Raw genomic sequence first — 17,312 nt, forward strand, 5'->3', positions numbered from 1 at the left:
ATAATATATATAGACCTCATAGGGCATTGAAAACAACATTACAATGAGATTCCGAAACATGGTTGCTTGCCAAGAGCTCCTCCACAGGCTAGCATTTTAATTTCTAATGGAATTTATTTCTTCTTTTAAATTCCTTCCTTTTTTGCCTAATAACGGAGGAATTTATTCTACTTCCTTTCTAGCAATTTCCTTTTTTTATATATCCTGGGCTGCCATAGGACGGATTCTGATTCCATGCCGTGCGCTAGCTTGCTATGGCATCGCGACTTCGCGAGTGGCTTCTTCCGGGCGTGCGAGCTCCTCATGGCCGGCCGGCGGACCCACGGCGTAGGCAACCCCGCGACGACAGGGTCAGGTTGCAGCAATTCTTCCTTAATTGTACAACTATTAATGGGAAGCATGCATAAAGCCATTGATGCTCATTTTCGTAGGAAAAATAATTTGAACTAATAATCAACTATGCTACTCATCCATGCTTGTATAATGAAAAGCATGGAGAGTTCAGTAAAGTAATCTTTAAAGCTAAAAAAAGGAGAAAAAATAATACATGTCCGGCCGATTGAGTAGGGAGGACATATCATGACTATGTATGCATTTACTCAACAGCTGCGTTTGGGCACCCTGCATGATTGTTTGTCGGATACATGTGCATTAACAGGAGTAGCAACAATACAACGCAGCCAGAACCTCCAATCGTCTTAGATACTTGTCGTCCGCAGAAAATCGGACACCACACTTGTAGCGAAGCAGGTGAGTTCTGACCAAACCTGAAAATAAGATTGCCATCCAACACATGACCTATTGAAATTCCTATTCTTTCTCGGCATTCTTACCCTGTACATCTAAATCTCAATGAGGATTTTCAGTTCCGGCCACAACCATCCATCATAATAAGAGAAATCAGATGAATGCAGATGATAATTGATATCTATAGAGGATATCTATAGAAGCTGGAGCTTCGTGTTTAGCCTGAGTCAAATTGAACAAAGACATTTTTCAGCTCATCTCATCTGGAACACCAAGGCTCCGCGCAAGATCAAGATCTTCGCTTGGCTACTCTTTAAGGATCGCCTGAACACCGCCGTGAATCTTACCCACAAGAACATAATCCCCTCGGACTTATGCACACGGTGTGCCACACTACCGGAGGATTCCATTCACTTCTTCATCTCTTGCCCCCTCGCCAACAGAATCTGGCAGAGAGTTGGCATTCTGCCTCAAGATGAAGACCTCAATGAACTTTGGGACGTTCCACTACCTCACCACCTGTCCAAGAATGCATGGCCCTTCGTCCTTCTTGCGCTACTCTCCTCCATATGGGCCGCGAGAAATGATATGCTCTTTAGAAATGTTGATCAATGTTATGTAATAACTATTAGAAACCTAGTAGCAGACTTGGATCTCTGGTCGCACCGTCTTGTTGATACGGGTGACAAGGAGGACGTCTCCTCGTGGCATACCTACCTCTCTGCACGATGCACCGTGCCTCTGTAATCTGGTTATGCTGTTCATACAGCCGTTTTGAGCAATATATTCAGGTGGGGAGCTCCCCCCCGGTGATTCTCAAAAAAAAATTATATACTCTTCAGCATCTAGACATTTTTTCAGTTTTGTTGTCACCACGAATGTAGTACAGAAAAACTCTCATAAAAAGCAATGTACACAAGAACTGTGCACGCATTGTCATTCTGAAGAACAACATAATACAGGGAGTGGCATGCGCCCCTTTTTTGTCCTGGAATTAGCAATGGCATGTACCACAAGTTTTGTCTGACTAAGGATTGGCATGCGCGGAGCCGCGGACAATAGCTGGTTACTAATTATCCATGTTTATTTGCAGCCAAGATTGACATGTGCATAAATGGCATGCACCACAAGTACTTTATGGCTCATAGGGAATGTTACACATGCCTAATACTGTTGATTTCCTATTCATCTGATGGTAACGGCGCAGCAAACAGCACAGGTCCTCAGCGGCATGGCCAATTCCCAACTGATGCAAGTATGGGATTCCTAGGGTGGGCACGCACGAACCTGAACGGTGGCAGTGGATGGGAACAGCGGCGGCGGAGGTGATGCGAGGAGCTTCATCGCCGGTCACGGTCTTCCCTCGAGATTCAGTTGGGATCCCCCCGTGTCTGCTAGGGCTTCCGGGAGCCGCCGCCCCACCGAGCTGCAGCCGGAGCTGCCGCGTGTCCGATATGCAGCGGGAGCGCCGGGCCGCTGAGGTTCAACAGGAGCCGCCGCGCCTCTGAGCTGCAGCGGGAGCTTCCGCGTGTCCGATATGCAGCGGGAGCGCCGGGCCGCTGAGGTTCAACAGGAGCCGCCGCGCCTCCGAGCTGGAGCAGGAGCACAACAAACTACATAAGATACGAACCCCATCCTCTGCTTCAACGAATATTAGCACATAAAGCCTTCCTCTGTAAATTCCCAATGCGCTACCTTCCTTCGGGCTCCTCGTAGTACGTGACCTGCGAGTCTGCGGCGCACCTCCTTCCCCCGTATATTCCTAGGGCCGCTACCTTCCTCTGTCTCCTTGTCGTCCATGACCTGCGACGCCTCTCCGGGAGAGCACCGTCGGGTGGCCCACGCAGTCCTCATCCAGCTCTGACCCCGCCTCCTGCTCCCAACCCCCACTGCATCCTCTCACCTCCTGCTCCCCACCCCCGCAGCATCCTCGGACTCATGTGTCAACGGCAACGCGGGGTCTTCCAGGTGGCTGGGGTTTGCTCTGGCTGTGCGTCAGGGCGCCGGGTTCAGTCATGGGCGGAGAGAGAGAGAGAGAGAGAGAGAGAGAAGAGTTCTCCGACAGCTCAGCCATGGATGGACCGATAGCGAGCGAAGATTTCTTTCTTTTGGTGGATTTGATTTGATTGATGGATGGATGATTTGAGACCAAAGGGGAGTTCGAATTAGGGGAGAGAGAGCAGGAAAGAGGCGTGGACTACCTTAAACACAATGCATTACGGGAAGGAGATTGAGATGTACTCCCCCCTTCCAAAAATATATGACTCAACTTTGTATAAACTTTAGTACAAAATTGAGTCATCTATTTTGCAACGGAGAGAGTACGTGAGACGTGGCCTGTTGCCGTGGTTTAGAAGGCCGAGGAATCTCAGCCGTCAAATCTTTATGATTAACATAAATTTAACGGATATAAAGGGGTGACGTATGAAGAACTATGAAAGCCTCCGTCCTTTAATATTAGGTAAAGAGATGAGTGTTTATTCACTTGTCATTGCACGAGAGTAAGGCAAAGGTATTAGGGATGCCTAGTCCCGAAATGCAAAAAAATATTTACTTTATGTTGTCAAATAATAAATTCCTTGAAAAGTGTTGATATGGAGGGCAACCATGGATACGGCTAGCCATGGAAAGTGAAAGAATGGTGAAAAAAATAATAAACTTTATTTTCTGTCTGGGAACCGCCTTTGGCATATTTAGCATGGAAACTGTTCGGAACTCTAAGTCATTTTCGTTGGTGGGATGGATACACCACCCAAAATGTTTTTATCTCTAAATTTTTCGCTTTGAGCTCTGGCACCTCTACAAATCCCTACTTCCCTCTGCGAAGGGCCTTTTTTTTTACTTTATGCAATTTTTATTTTGAAATTTGAGTCTTCATCTTCTCTCATAAAAAGCACCAACTAGGAGGCAATATGATCGTGCTTAAGTATTGGGTGTAGTTAATATTTGAGTGTGTTTCATGAATGGATCAATGTTTGAGCATGATGGGCTAGGGATAACTTGTTTTAGCATTGATATTTTGAAAGACATGGTTGCTTGTTGATATGCTTGAGTATCTAAATTATTATGTCAAAACTACACTATTTCTTTGAATCACATAAAAGTTCAAATGTCCATGCTATAAAGAAAAGAATATGATATGACTGGATGAACAACACTCCACATCAAAAATTCTGTTTTTATCACTTACCTACTCGAGGACGAGTAGGAGTTAAGCTTAGGGATGCTGATACGTCTCCAACGTATCTATATTTTTTGATTGTTCCATGCTGTTTTATTATCAATCTTGGATGTTTTATAATTATTTTATAGTCATTTTATATCATTTTTTGGTACTAACCTATTAACATAGTGCAAGTGCCAGTTGTTGTTTTTCCATGTTTTTTACATCGCAGGAAATCAATATCAAACGGAGTCCAAATGCCACGAAACTTCACGATGATTTTTTATGGGCCAGAAGGAAGGCAATGGGCCCTGGTTGCACCTGGGAGGTGCCCCGAGGGGGGCACAACCCACCAGGGCGCGCCAGGAGGCCCAGGCGCGCCCTGGTGGGTTGTATCCACCTCGGGTGCCCCCCTGGACCGCCTCTTTGCTCTATAACCCAAAAATACCAGAACACTAGGGGAGTCGACAAAATATTCATCCAGCCGCCGCAGAGCCCAGAATCACCAGATCCAATCTAGACACCATCATGGAGGGGTTCACCACTTTCATTGGTGCCTCTCCGATAATGCGTGAGTAGTCCTTTGTAGACCTTCGGGTCCGTAGTTAGTAGCTAGATGGCTTTCTCTCTCTCTCTCGCTGAATTCTCAATACAATGGTCTCTTGGAGATCCATATGATGTAACTCTTTTTGCGGTGTGTTTGTTGGGATTTGACGAACTTCGAGTTTATGATCAGTCATATCTTTTTATATCCGTGAAAGTTATTTGAGTTTCTTTGATCTCTTATATGCATGATCTCTTATATCCTCGTATTTCTTCTCTGATATTTGGGTTTTGTTTGGCCAACTTGATCTATTTATCTTGCAATGGGAAGAGGTGACCGGTAGTGGGTTCGATCTTACGGTGCTCGGTCCCAGTGACAGAAAGGGAACCGACACGTATGTATCGCTGCTACTAAGGATAAAAAGACGAGATCTATATCTACTGCCATATAGATAAACGGATCTTGTCTACATCGTGTCATCGTTCTTATTGCATTACTCCATTTTCCATGAACTTAATATACTAGATGCATGCTGGATAGCGGTCGATGTGTGGAATAATAGTAGTAGATGCAGGCAGGAGTCGGTCTACTAATCTTGGACGTGATGCCTATGTAATGATCATTGCCTGGATATCGTCATAATTATTTGAAGTTCTATCAATTGCCCAACAGTAATTTGTTTACCCATCGTTTGCTATTTTTCTCGAGAGAAGCCACTAGTGAAACCTACGGCCCCCGGGTCTTCTTTCTCATATATTTGCCTTGCGATCTACTTTTCCTTTGCATTTTTATTTAGATCTATTAAAACAAAAAATACAAAAATACCTTGCTGCATTTTATCTTTATTTATTTTATTTGGTGTTTGATCTATCAATCTACTACAAGTTACGTCACGTCCGTTTGCCTATCTTGAGGCGCCGTACCCCGAAAGGGGTTGACAACCCCTTTAACTCGTCGGGTTGTGAGGGGTTGTTGTTTATGTGCAGGTGCTATTTACGTTGTGTTGCTTGGTCTTCCTACTGATTCGATACCTTGGTTTCATAACTGAGGGAAATACCTACCGTCGTTGTGCTACATCATCCCTCCCTCTCCGGGGAAATACTGACGTAGTTGCAGCTACCATCATGCGTGGGTGGGGGCTCCCTCTGAGTGGAGCCCCCGGGGCATGTACAGCCCCGCCCTGACACGTGGCTTGCACGGTAGGGCTAAACGAGGTGTGTCTGGGCACTCGTGAGCCAGCGCGGGACTCACGAGGCCCTACCTCAAGGCGGGTTGCGCCTGAATTTGATTCTTGACAGCTGTGGTGGTCCTGTGAGATGGTTAGACAACCTGCGCCGAATGAATCTCCTGAGGTGATCACATGAGAAGGCCAAACACCAACGACCCCAGGAGGTGACGTGAACGGGGCCGGCTTGCCAGACAGAGCTCAGTCGTTGGGTTTGTCGACGCTGCGGGGACAGACCCGAGCACAGACGCTGTGTCCCGTCTTCTCATGCGAAAATTCCTGAAGAAAGACAGCCAGCGCGCGGCTCCCGTGGTGGCGAGGCACCGGGTCGCGCGCCCTGGCTCGTCCGTCCGCGATTAGCTCATGCGACAATAAGGCACCAAGGGCCATGGGAGGTGACGTACACGGGAGCTGGCCCACGAGCCAGAGCTCAGCCTCTTGGGTTTTGCGACGCTGCAAGGATGGACCCGAGCACAGACGTCGTGCTAGTCCTTAATCATGAGGCGGTCATGGGCGGGCTTGCAAGGGCGTACGACGTTCATGGTATCGAAGTACCGGACAGGCATATAATAATCGTGAAGCAACTCATGGAAGGAGGCAAGCTAGTTCAGGTAAATGCAAGAACGATACATGTCGTAGGGATGGACCCATGCGGCCTTGGGATGATGCAGCCCGAGGGGCGCCCCCAACAGAGTAAATTTAAAGATGCAAAGGATACACGTCGCAGGGACAGGCCCATGCGACCTAGGGATAATGCAGCCCGAGGGGCGCCCCCAACTGAATGAACCGAAAAATGTCACCTGGCACTGTTGCTGGAGGGGTGTTGAAGCAGCTGTAGACGCGCGCTGGAGGAGTTGCTCCTCACGAGCTGCCTGGGTCCTGAACCTCGGGAGGCTCTGGAGGTCCCGGGGCCTCGCGAGGAACCATCGCCATCTCCTCCTGGACCACCTGAAGCCTGGCCTCCTGAGCCGCCAGAACGCTCCGCAGGCGACGCTGGAAGGTAACAGCCGCGTTCGGCAAGCCGAAAAGCATGCGAACATAGCTATGAGGTGGACCCTCACATCGGCCAACGCGCGAAGGCCAGAAGCGCTCCTGGGATGCGACTCCGTTGAGCCCTGGGATGCTGACACAGACGCGCAGCTCGTCGTCCTCGCCAGGACAAGGGGCTGCGTCGGGTGGTGGGCGGCGGTCACCACGCATGGCTCTCGCCTCTTGAAGCTCCTCGGTCGTCTTGGTGATGAACTCCCGAGCACCTGGCACCCCGTGCCTTGTGCCCTCGTGAGGGAAGCGTGCGATGAAGCATGCCTCCATGTGGTGCCCGAGCGCCTCCCTCGTGACATTGGCTAAGTCAAAGGCCCTCCAGAAGAGAGCCCCCAAGCCCAGCCTGAGGAGGGCGCCAGGTGCGCCTTCCTATGCGAGGGAGGGAGGCGCCCCATCCGTGGGCGCAGGTCTTGAGGTGGTGCCGCTGGAGACACCGCTTTCCCGAGGCTCTTGACGGAGCAGTTGCTTCTTCTTCTTCGGGACTGCCTCAGGAGGGTAGATGACGCCTTCGTTGTCTGGGTCTTCAATCGCCACGGCCTGGTAGGTGCGCTCGAGGGAGCACATCGCGTCCTTCTCTTCGCAAGCGACCGTGATGATGTCATGGTTCCCTGGCATCTTGAGGACGTTGTAGCCGTGGTGGGTCACCGTCATGAACTTGGCCAGGGCCGGATACCCAAGGATGGCATTGTACGGCAGGCGGATGTGGGCGACGTCGAATTCGATGAGCTCGGTGTGGTAGTTGTCGCGCTGGACAAAGGTGACGGGGAGGCGGATCTGCCCTATCGGGGTGGTGGAGCCATCGGTCACTCCTGAGAAGGGCTTGGTGGGCTGTAGCTGATCATATGGCACTTGGAGGCGGTCGAACGTCTCAATGGAAAGAACATTGAGCCCCGCCCCGCCATCGATGATGGTCTTGGTGACAAGGACATTGCTGATGACGGGCGAGCAAAGTATCGGGAGGGTGCCGGCAGTTGCCGCGCACTTGAGCTGGTCGGACAAGTTGAAGGTGATGGTACACTTGGACCACCTGAGCGGGCGTGTGGCCTCGGGCCTGGGGAGGGCCGCGTTCACCTCACGAGCAAATTTCTTGAAGATGCGCTGGGAGGCTGGGGCCTGAGCGCCACCCAAGATGCAGGCGATGGCGCACGGCTCCTGGAAGCCCCCAGCCCCCTCGTCCTGGTGGTGGTCGTCGTTCCTCCTTGGTGGTGGCGGCAGTGGAGGGAGGCCGGCATTTCCTTGAGGTCGGTCCTCACGAGGTTGATCTCTCTAGGCGCCCTCGCGAGGCTGGCCTTGCCAGCGGTCCTCACAAGGCCGGTCGCACCACTCCTGTCGAGGGCTGCGGTCATCCCAGCGTCCTTTGCTTCGTCCTCCTCCATGGCTGTAGCCCCGGTCGTTGCGCTCAGGGCATCGACCAAGGCGCCCATCGCGAATGGACCGGAGTTCCTGACAGTCGTTGGTGTTGTGGCTGTGTATGTTGTGGAAGACGCAGAAAGGACGACTCTGGGTGGTCGCAGCCGCGCTTCATCTCTGGTTCTGCCGCAAGCACGGCAGCCCCCTTGCACTTCACGTCCTTGGCCTTGGCCTTCTTGTCTTCTGAGTCGGCAGCTGGAAGCTCGAGGAGGGAGAGGTGCCCTTCCTAAGCTCTCGCACACTTGGTCGCCATGTTGAACATCTCCAGAGCTGTACACAGGTCCTCATGGATGGTGAGCTCCTCCTTCATCTTGACATCACGAACACCATCAGAGAACGCTGAGATGATGGCTTCGTCCAAAACCTTGGGGATCTTGAGGCGAACACTATTGAAGCGCTGGATGTACTTCTGCAGGGTCTCCCCTGGCTGCTACTTGATGCGCCGCAGGTCACCAGCGGCAGGCGAGCGGTCGCGCGTGCCCTAGAAGTTGGGGATGAAACGCTCGCGCATCTCGCCACAGGAGGAGATCGATCCTGCGGGCAGATTCAGGAGCCACGAATGCGCGCCATCCTTGAGGGCCACGGGAAACCAATTCGCCATGACCTTCTCGTCGCTGCTGGCCGCCTCGATGCTCAGCTCGTAGATCTGCAGGAACTCCGCAGGGTCGGGGATGCCGTCGTAGCGTGGAGGCAGGTCAGGCTTGAACTTGCCCGGCCAGACGATGCTGCATAGCTCAAGGGCGAAGGCGCGACAGCCCGCTGTGGTCACCGGGGCCTGTCGTGGAGGCGGATCCTGGTCTTGGTACTCACCCGCCACCACCACAGGTGGTGCGCGGTGTTGACGCGGTGGCGGAGGGAGCGCTGGAGCACCCTCTTGCGGCTGCTGGACCTCCTAGCAACGTTCTTCATCGCATGCCGGCGCCCTGCGCGGTGGATCGCGCTGCGGGGCCGCGCGCCTTAGTCTGGGAACGACGTCTTGACGGGGAGGTGATGGAGGCGCTCCATGGGCTACGTCGCCCGCAGTGGGAGGCAGGCGAGGTAGCGAGAGGGACGATGCAGGAGAGCCCCCAGCGGGGCTGACGAGCTCGACGATGCGGTCGAGCCAGTCTTCGTAGAGGTCATCTACTGGGCGATAGCGCAGGAGCTCGTGCGCCATGAGCAGCGCAGCCTACGCATTCGCCGGGCCGTGACGAGCGTGAGACAATGAGCCGGCCGGAGTCAGCGATGGGGTGGCAGTGCGTCCGTCCCGCCGCACGGAAGGGTTCAGCGACGAGGCTTGCTGCTCGTGCCCCGCCGGGCCGGTGGCGGCGGGTGATGGAGAACGACGGGGAGGCCTGCCAAGGGGCGTCGTCTGGGCGACAAGAGCGGTGAGAGCGGCTCGATGCTCGGCACATGCTCGATGAGCATCAGCCATGGAGACGGTGGAGCCGCGGCGAGTCGGTCGATGGAAGAAAGGCTTCGACGCACCCCTACCTGGCGCACCAGGTGTCAGATTCAGGGTTCCACAGACCCTTGAGAGGTTCGAACTCTGGGGTGCGTGCGAAGAACTCTCTCTTCGCAGCTTGCCTGCCCAATGATCCCACGGCCTAGCTCGATGAACCCAAAGAACGAGAGACACCGAGGATTTATCCTGGTTCGGGCCACCTTGCAGTGTAATACCCTACTCCAGATTTGTGGTGGATTGCCTCGAGGGGCTGAGGATGAACTAGTATAGTGGACGAACAGCCTCAGGACGCGAGGTGTTATTGAGCTTGATGAGCTGGTGAGGTGGTCAGGGTAGAATGGCCCTAATCTTAGATGCCTTGCTATGGTGGTGGCTAAGTCCTATTTATAGTGGCATTGGTCCTCTTCCCAAATGTAGGCGGGAAGGGATCCCATAACGGCCAAATTTGAAGGGAGTCAACTAGTACAAGCTATCCTGACAAAAGTAGTATTCGCCTGCAAAGGCTCTGGTGGTGACACTGCAGTGGGCTCCGCGATGACCTCCGTCCTGCCGTCCTGGCGGTCTTGGTCTCGTTGCACTGATATGGAAACCTTTGCTTGATTCCTCGGGACCCTGCGCCTGCGCTTGTCTCCTTAGCACTAAAGAGGAAACTGGTACACTGCGCCCGCTGGCGCCCGCTTGGCCTTGGTCGTCATGGCTCACGTCATGCGAACCTCGCGAGGTGCACCTTGCATTGATATCTCCGCTCCTCCGGAGCCAACCTAGTGAGGCTGCCCCCAGGGAGGTCTGGTGTCGCCTATCTCGCGAGGCTTGGCCCCTCGCGAGGGTCTTGAGTTGTTGTTGCTGAAGCTGGGCTGTACTGGGCTGTTGACGGAGCCATGCCACGGGCAGCAGGCAGGCAAGACTGGGCACCCCCGTTCCCTAGACACTGACACCGGTCCACTCACATATCAAATTATCAAAGTAACGAACGCGAATCATATGAGCGTGATGAAAACTAACTTGACAACAATTCCCATGTGTCCTTGGGAGCGCTTTGCTTTATATAAGAGTTCATCCAGGCTCGTCCTTTGCTACAAAAAGGATTGGGCCACCTTGCTGCACCTTGTTTACTTTTATTACTTGTTACCTGTTACGATTTATCTCATCACAAAACTATCTATTACCAATAATTTCAGTGCTTGGAGAGAATACCTTGCTGAAAACCGCTTGTCATTTCCTTCTCCTCCTCGTTGGGTTCGACACTCTTACTTATCGAAAGGACTACAATAGATCCCCCATACTTGTGGGTCATCAAGACTTTTCTGGCGCCATTGTCGGGGAGTGAAGCGCCTTTGGTAAGGAAACATTTACATAGTGTGCTGAAATTTACAATCACTTCTATGGAAAATAATCTTTTGAGGGGTTGTTCGGGGTATCTTCACCTCGACCGGAAGAACAAAGAGTTGCTCCTCAACCTACTGCACCTACTGAAAATATTTATTATGAAATTCCTTCAGGTATGATAAAGAAACTGCTAGCTAATCCTTATGCAGGAGATGGAACATTACATCATGATATGCACCTAATCTATGTGAATGAAGTTGGTGGATTATTTAAGCTTGCAGGTATGCCCGAGGATGTTGTCAAGAATAAGTTCTTCCCTTTATCTTTTAAGGGAAAGGCATTGACATGGTATAGGCTATGTGATGATATTGGATCATGGAACTACAACTGATTGAAATTGGAATTTCATCAGAAGTTTTATCCTATGCATCTGGTTCATCGTGATCGGAGTATAATTTTTGGCCTCATGAAGGTGAAAGTATCCCTCAAGCTCGGGGGAGGCTTAAGTCAGTGTTATATTCATGCCCCAATCATGAGCTCTCAAGAGAAATTATTATTCAAAAAAATTATGCTCGACTTTCTCGTAATGATCGATCCATGCTCGATACTTCTTGTACTGGTTCCTATATGAAGAAGGATATTGAATTCAAATGGGATTTATTGGAAAGAATTAAACGCAACTCTAAAGATTGGGAACTCGACGAAGGTAAAGAGTCAGGTATAAACCTTAAGTTTGATTGTGTTAAATCTTTTATGGATACCGATGCTTTTCGTGATTTTAGCTCTAAATATGGACTTGACTCTGAGATAGTAGCTTCTTTCTGTGAATGGTTTGCTACTAATGTTGATCTCCCTAAGGAGAAGTGGTTTAAATACCATCCTCCCATTGAAGTTAAAGTAGTTGAACCTATTAAAGTTGAAGAAGAAATTATTACTTACAATTTTGATCTTATTGTTCCTACTGCTTATTTTGAGAGACCACCTTTTCTTGTTAGAATTAAGGATCATGCTAAAGCTTCAACTGTGGTTCGTAAGAGTTATATTAGAACACCTACACCCCCTGAGCAAATTAAAGTTGAACCTAGTATTGCTATGGTTAAAGATTTCTTGGTTGATAATATTGATGGGCATGTTATTTATTTCTGTGATGAAGCTGCTAGAATTGCTAAACCCGATATGAAAGATAAACATAGACCTGTTGTTGGCATGCCTGTTGTTTCTGTTAAAATAGGAGATAATTGTTATCATGGCTTATGTGATGTGGGTGCTAGTGTGAGTGCAATTCCTTATACCTTGTATGAAGAAATTATGAAGGATATTGCACCTGCTGGGATAGAAGATATTGATGTTACTATTAAGCTTGCCAATAGAGATACTATTTCACCAATTGGGATTGTTAGAGATGTTGAAGTCTTGTGTGGACAAATTAAATACCCTACTGATTTTCTTGTTCTTTGTTCTCACAAGATAACTTTTGTCCCATTATATTTGGTAGACCTTTCTTGAATACAGTTAATGCTAAGATAGACTACGAGAAAGATATTGCTACTGTTGGTTTAGGAGATATGTCTCCTGATTTTAATTTCTCTAAATTTCGTAGACAACCCCATGATAAAGAATTGCCTAGTAAGGATGAAATTATTGGTCTTGCTTCTATTTCCGTGCCTCCTACAGATCCCTTAGAACAATATTTGCTAGACCATGAAAATGATATGTTTATGAATGAAAAAAGGGAAATAGATGAAGTATTTTTTAATCAAGGGCCTATTTTGAAACACAATTTGCCTGTTGAAATCCTCGGAGATCCTCCTCCACCCAAGGGTGATCCCGTGTTTGAGCATAAACAATTACCTGATACTGCTACAGTTGAGCTTGCGTTGGTTTTTCCCTTGAAGAGGAAAGGGTGATGCAGCAAAGTAGAGTAAGTATTTCCCTCAGCTTTTGAGAAAAAAGGTATCAATCTAGTAGGAGACAACGCGCAAGCCACCGAATACCTGCACAAACAAACACCAACTCGCACCCAACGCGATAAAGGGGTTGTCAATCCCTTCACGGTTATTTGCAAAGTGAGATCTGATATAGATGGATAAACGGTAAAGTAATGTTTTTGGTATTTTTGGTTTATGGAATGGAAAGCAAAAGATTGGAAAGAAAATAAATAGGAAACTAAAATTGTAGATCGGAAACTTATATGATGGAAAGTAGACCCGGGGGCCATAGGTTTCACTAGAGGCTTCTCTCAAGATAGAAATTATTACGGTGGGTGAACAAATTACTGCCGAGCAATTGATAGAAAAGCGCAAAGTTATGCCGATATCTAAGGCAATGGTCATGAATATAGGCATCATGTCCGTATCAAGTAGACCGACTCCTGCCTGCATCTACTACTATTACTCCACACATCGACCCCTATCCAGCATGCATCTAGAGTATTAAGTTCATAAAGAACGGAGTAACGCCTTAAGCAAGATGACATGATGTAGAGGAATTAACTCAAGAAATATGATGAAAACCCCATCTTTTTATCCTCGATGGCAGCAATAGAATACGTGTCGGTTCCCCTTCTGTCACTAGGATCGAGCACCGCAAGATTGAACCCAAAGCTAAGCACTTCTCCCATTGCAAGAAAAACCAATTTAGTTGGCCAAACCAAATCGATAGTTCGGAGAGACTTGCAAAGATATCAAATCATGCATATAAGAATTCATAGAAGATTCAAATAATATTCATAGATAAGTTGATCATAAATCCACAATTCATCGAATTTCGCCAAACACACCGCAAAAGAGTATTACATCGAATAGATATCCAAGAACACCGAGGAGAACTTTGTATTGAGAATCAAAGAGAGAGAAGAAGCCATCTAGCTACTAGCTATGGACCCGTAGGTCTGTGGTAAACTACTCATGCTTCATCGGAGAGTCAATGGTGTTGATGTAGAAGCCCTCCGTGATCGAATCCCCCTTCGGCAGGATGCCGAAAAAGGCCCCTAGATGGGATCTCATGGGTACAGAAGGTTGCGGCGGTGGAAAAGTGGTTTCGTTGCTCCCCTGAAAGTTTTTGGGATATTTGAGAATATATAGGCGGAAGAAATAGGTCAGTGGAGTCACGAGGGGCCCACAAGGGTGGGGGCGTGCCCTACCCCCCTAGGCACGCCCTCCGACCTTGTGGCCACCTCATGGATTCCCTGACGTGCACTCCAAGCCCTCTGTATGTCTTCTGGTCCAAGAAAAATTATTGCGAAAGTTTCATTCCGTTTGGTATTCCTTTTCTGCGAAACTCTAAAACAAGGGAAAAACAGGAACTGGCACTGGGCTCTAGGTTAATAGGTTAGTCCCAAAAATCATATAAAATAGCATATTAATGCATATAAAACATCCAAAACAGATAATATAATAGCATGGAACAATCAAAAATTATAGATACGTTCGAGACGTATCAGATACTCTGAAATATACTTATCTTGATGAAAATAAGATATATCCTATATTAGTGCTAACCTTTCAGAGCATGAAGAAAAGAAATTATTGAAAACTCTGAAGAAGCACCATGCCGCTATTGGATATACTCTTGATGATCTTAAGGGCATTAGTCCCACTCTATGTCAGCACAAAATAAAATTGGAGAAAGATGCTAAACCAGTTGTTGATCATCAACGCCAGTTAAATCCTAAGATGGAAGAAGTGGTAAGAAATGAAATACTAAAGCTTCTGGAGGCAGGTATAATTTATCCTATTGCTGATAGTCAATGGGTAAGCCCTATTCATTGTGTCCCTAAGAAGGAGGTATTACTGTTGTTCCTAACGATAAGAATGAATTGATTCCACAAAGAATTGTTACAAGTTATAGAATGGTAATTGATTTTCGCAAATTGAATAAAGATACTAGAAAAGATCATTACCCTCTACCTTTTATTGATCAAATGCTAGAAAGACTATCCAAACATACTCATTTTTGCTTTCTAGATGGTTATTCTGGTTTCTCCCAAATACCTGTGTTAAAAGATGATCAGGAGAAAACCACTTTTACTTGCCCTTTCGGTACCTTTTCTTATAGACACCTGTGTTAAAAGATGCCTTTTGGTTTATGTAATGCACCTGCTATGTTTCAAATATGTATGACTGCTATATTCTCTGATTTTTGTGAAAAGATTGTTGAGGTTTTCATGGATGATTTCTCGTTTTACAGAACTTCTTTTGATGATTGCTTAAGCAACCTTGATCGAGTTTTGCAGAGATGTGAAGAAACTAATCTTGTCTTGAATTGGGAGAAGTGCCACTTTATGGTTTATGAAGGTATTGTCTTGGGGCATAAATTTCTGAAAGAGGTATTGAAGTTGATAAAGCTAAAGTAGATGCTATTGAAAAGATGTCGTGTCCTAAAGATATCAAAGGTATAAGAAGTTTCCTTGGTCATGCTGGTTTCTATAGGAGGTTTATTAAAGACTTCTCTGAAATTCCTAGGCCTCTCACTAATCTCTTACAAAAAGATGTTCCTTTTGTTTTTGATGATGATTGTGTAGAAGCATTTGAAATACTTAAGAAAGCCTTGATTTCTGCTCCTATTGTTCAACCACCTGACTGGAACTTACCCTTTGAAATTATGTGTGATGCTAGTGATTATGATGTTGGTGTTGTTCTAGGGCAAAGAGTTGATAAGAAATTAAATGTTATTCATTAAGCTACACTGGTGCGCGTCGGTCCTAAACAAACGGTTTTTAACCCCTTTCCGCGATGGCATTTGGAACCGTCGCCAAGTGAGTGTGGGCGATAGGGGGGTCCTTCCCACACGACCCAGAAACCGTCGGGGATAGGGAGCCTTGATGCATACAGTTGTCCCTATATAACCGTTTCTGATATCTCGAATATCCCAAATGCTTCATCCTTGCTACTCGTTTGTGCTCGCATTGCCATCGCAGTCGGAGTTTTGTGGTTCTGCCTAAAACCAGGCAGATTCCAGGCACGGGAGTTTTCCAGGAAGATTCTAGGCACGGGAGTTTTACGATGCCTGGCACATCACAAACAGTTCATGATTATAAACCGTGTACGATGGGTAGACAATTACACACATTTAGTTTTCCCGCACAGTATGCGATAGTGTCTGACATCACACACGCTCTGCAAACGGCAACTGTGTGCATGCTTGCACACGTTTCCTCTCTGTGAACCATCTTGGATTATGGGTATATCGCAAACGTTTGTGTTTTACCAACCGTGTGTGCCGTAATGACCTGCACAAAGTAATTTTGCCCTAATTTAATTGCTGCTATTTAAAATTGTACCTAATTTAAACTTGAAAGTAGGCTATAGCTTTATTCATATCCATCAGGTTCAAACAACCAATGCATTCTTTGATTCACAGGTACATATGTTTAAGAATTACATAAGCACCAAATAAAGAATGATGTACCAGGGTTCTATACTTGTACTATTACAGATGGTAAAGAAAGATGCGACATACATTCCAGTTGCTGAACAAGGTGAAGCGGAATGGCCCTATTGTGCTCTCCTGGATGCAGAAGGCATGCAGGACTCTATTCCAACCCCTTGTGATGGCCGGCCGCCAATCATGTAGTTTGAGAGGTAATCTTGAGTAAACTGCTTCAGGATCCACTGCAAAAGAAAAAAGATTCAGATATTGTCATCTAACGCAACTCATTACGGGCAGTAAAAAGAAGGCTACATGGTTCTTACTTACCATCCTGCAGTTCACTGTTGTCTTGCATAAAGTGTAAAAAAATAGTTCGATTGACATCTTTTGACCCATTTTAATAACAATATTTATCAGTTTCCTCACTTGATGCTGGTTCATGAATATCTCATTGCCCCATACGCAGAAAGGGTCGAAGTGTGGATCTTTGGCAATGATATATGTACCTAAAAGCACCAAGTTAATATTAGAAGCTAAACAACAATTGAAAAATGATGTACTACAACACTCCATCCATCCCATTATATAAGATTTTATTACATGTATATGTAGACATCATCAGAACATTAAGGTAACACTCTTCCTTGTTGCTATGTAGCCTGGGATTGCATATTTAGTCATTCAGTACAATGCATGTTGCTAAACAACAACTGAAAAATGGAAAGGCATGTTAACTGCAATATCCTTAACATCAACCAAATATCGTCATTCATAGTGGTATTATTGAAACTGTTATTGATGAAATTGAACTGCACGACAAATAGTTGCACATATAGAGCATCACATTGTGAAGAACTGAAATAAACAAGTCATAAGGACATCTCTAGGCGATCCTTAAAAAGTTAAAGGACTAAAACCCTTAGTGGATATATATATATATATATATATATATATATATATATATATATATATATATATATATATACTCCAGCAAATTTTGGCCTTTTCTAGTCGATCCCCTAAGCTTAAGGTTGTAAACTTC

At 47.1% G+C, this 17,312-nt stretch overlaps 1 long non-coding RNA gene across 1 annotated transcript; it reads right to left on the bottom strand.

Annotated features, from left to right (window-relative positions):
* Positions 1–1,631: 1,631 nt before the first annotated feature.
* On the bottom strand, positions 1,632–2,815 carry LOC120974970 (uncharacterized). The gene is made up of 2 exons (XR_005770620.3): positions 2,443–2,815; positions 1,632–2,339 (listed from the first exon to the last, which is right to left on the bottom strand). It is a non-coding gene; the product is annotated as an uncharacterized lncRNA (long non-coding RNA).
* Positions 2,816–17,312: the final 14,497 nt, after the last annotated feature.

This window comes from Aegilops tauschii, chromosome 1, assembly GCF_002575655.3.
Source record: "Aegilops tauschii subsp. strangulata cultivar AL8/78 chromosome 1, Aet v6.0, whole genome shotgun sequence".
Lineage (NCBI taxonomy): Eukaryota > Viridiplantae > Streptophyta > Magnoliopsida > Poales > Poaceae > Aegilops > Aegilops tauschii.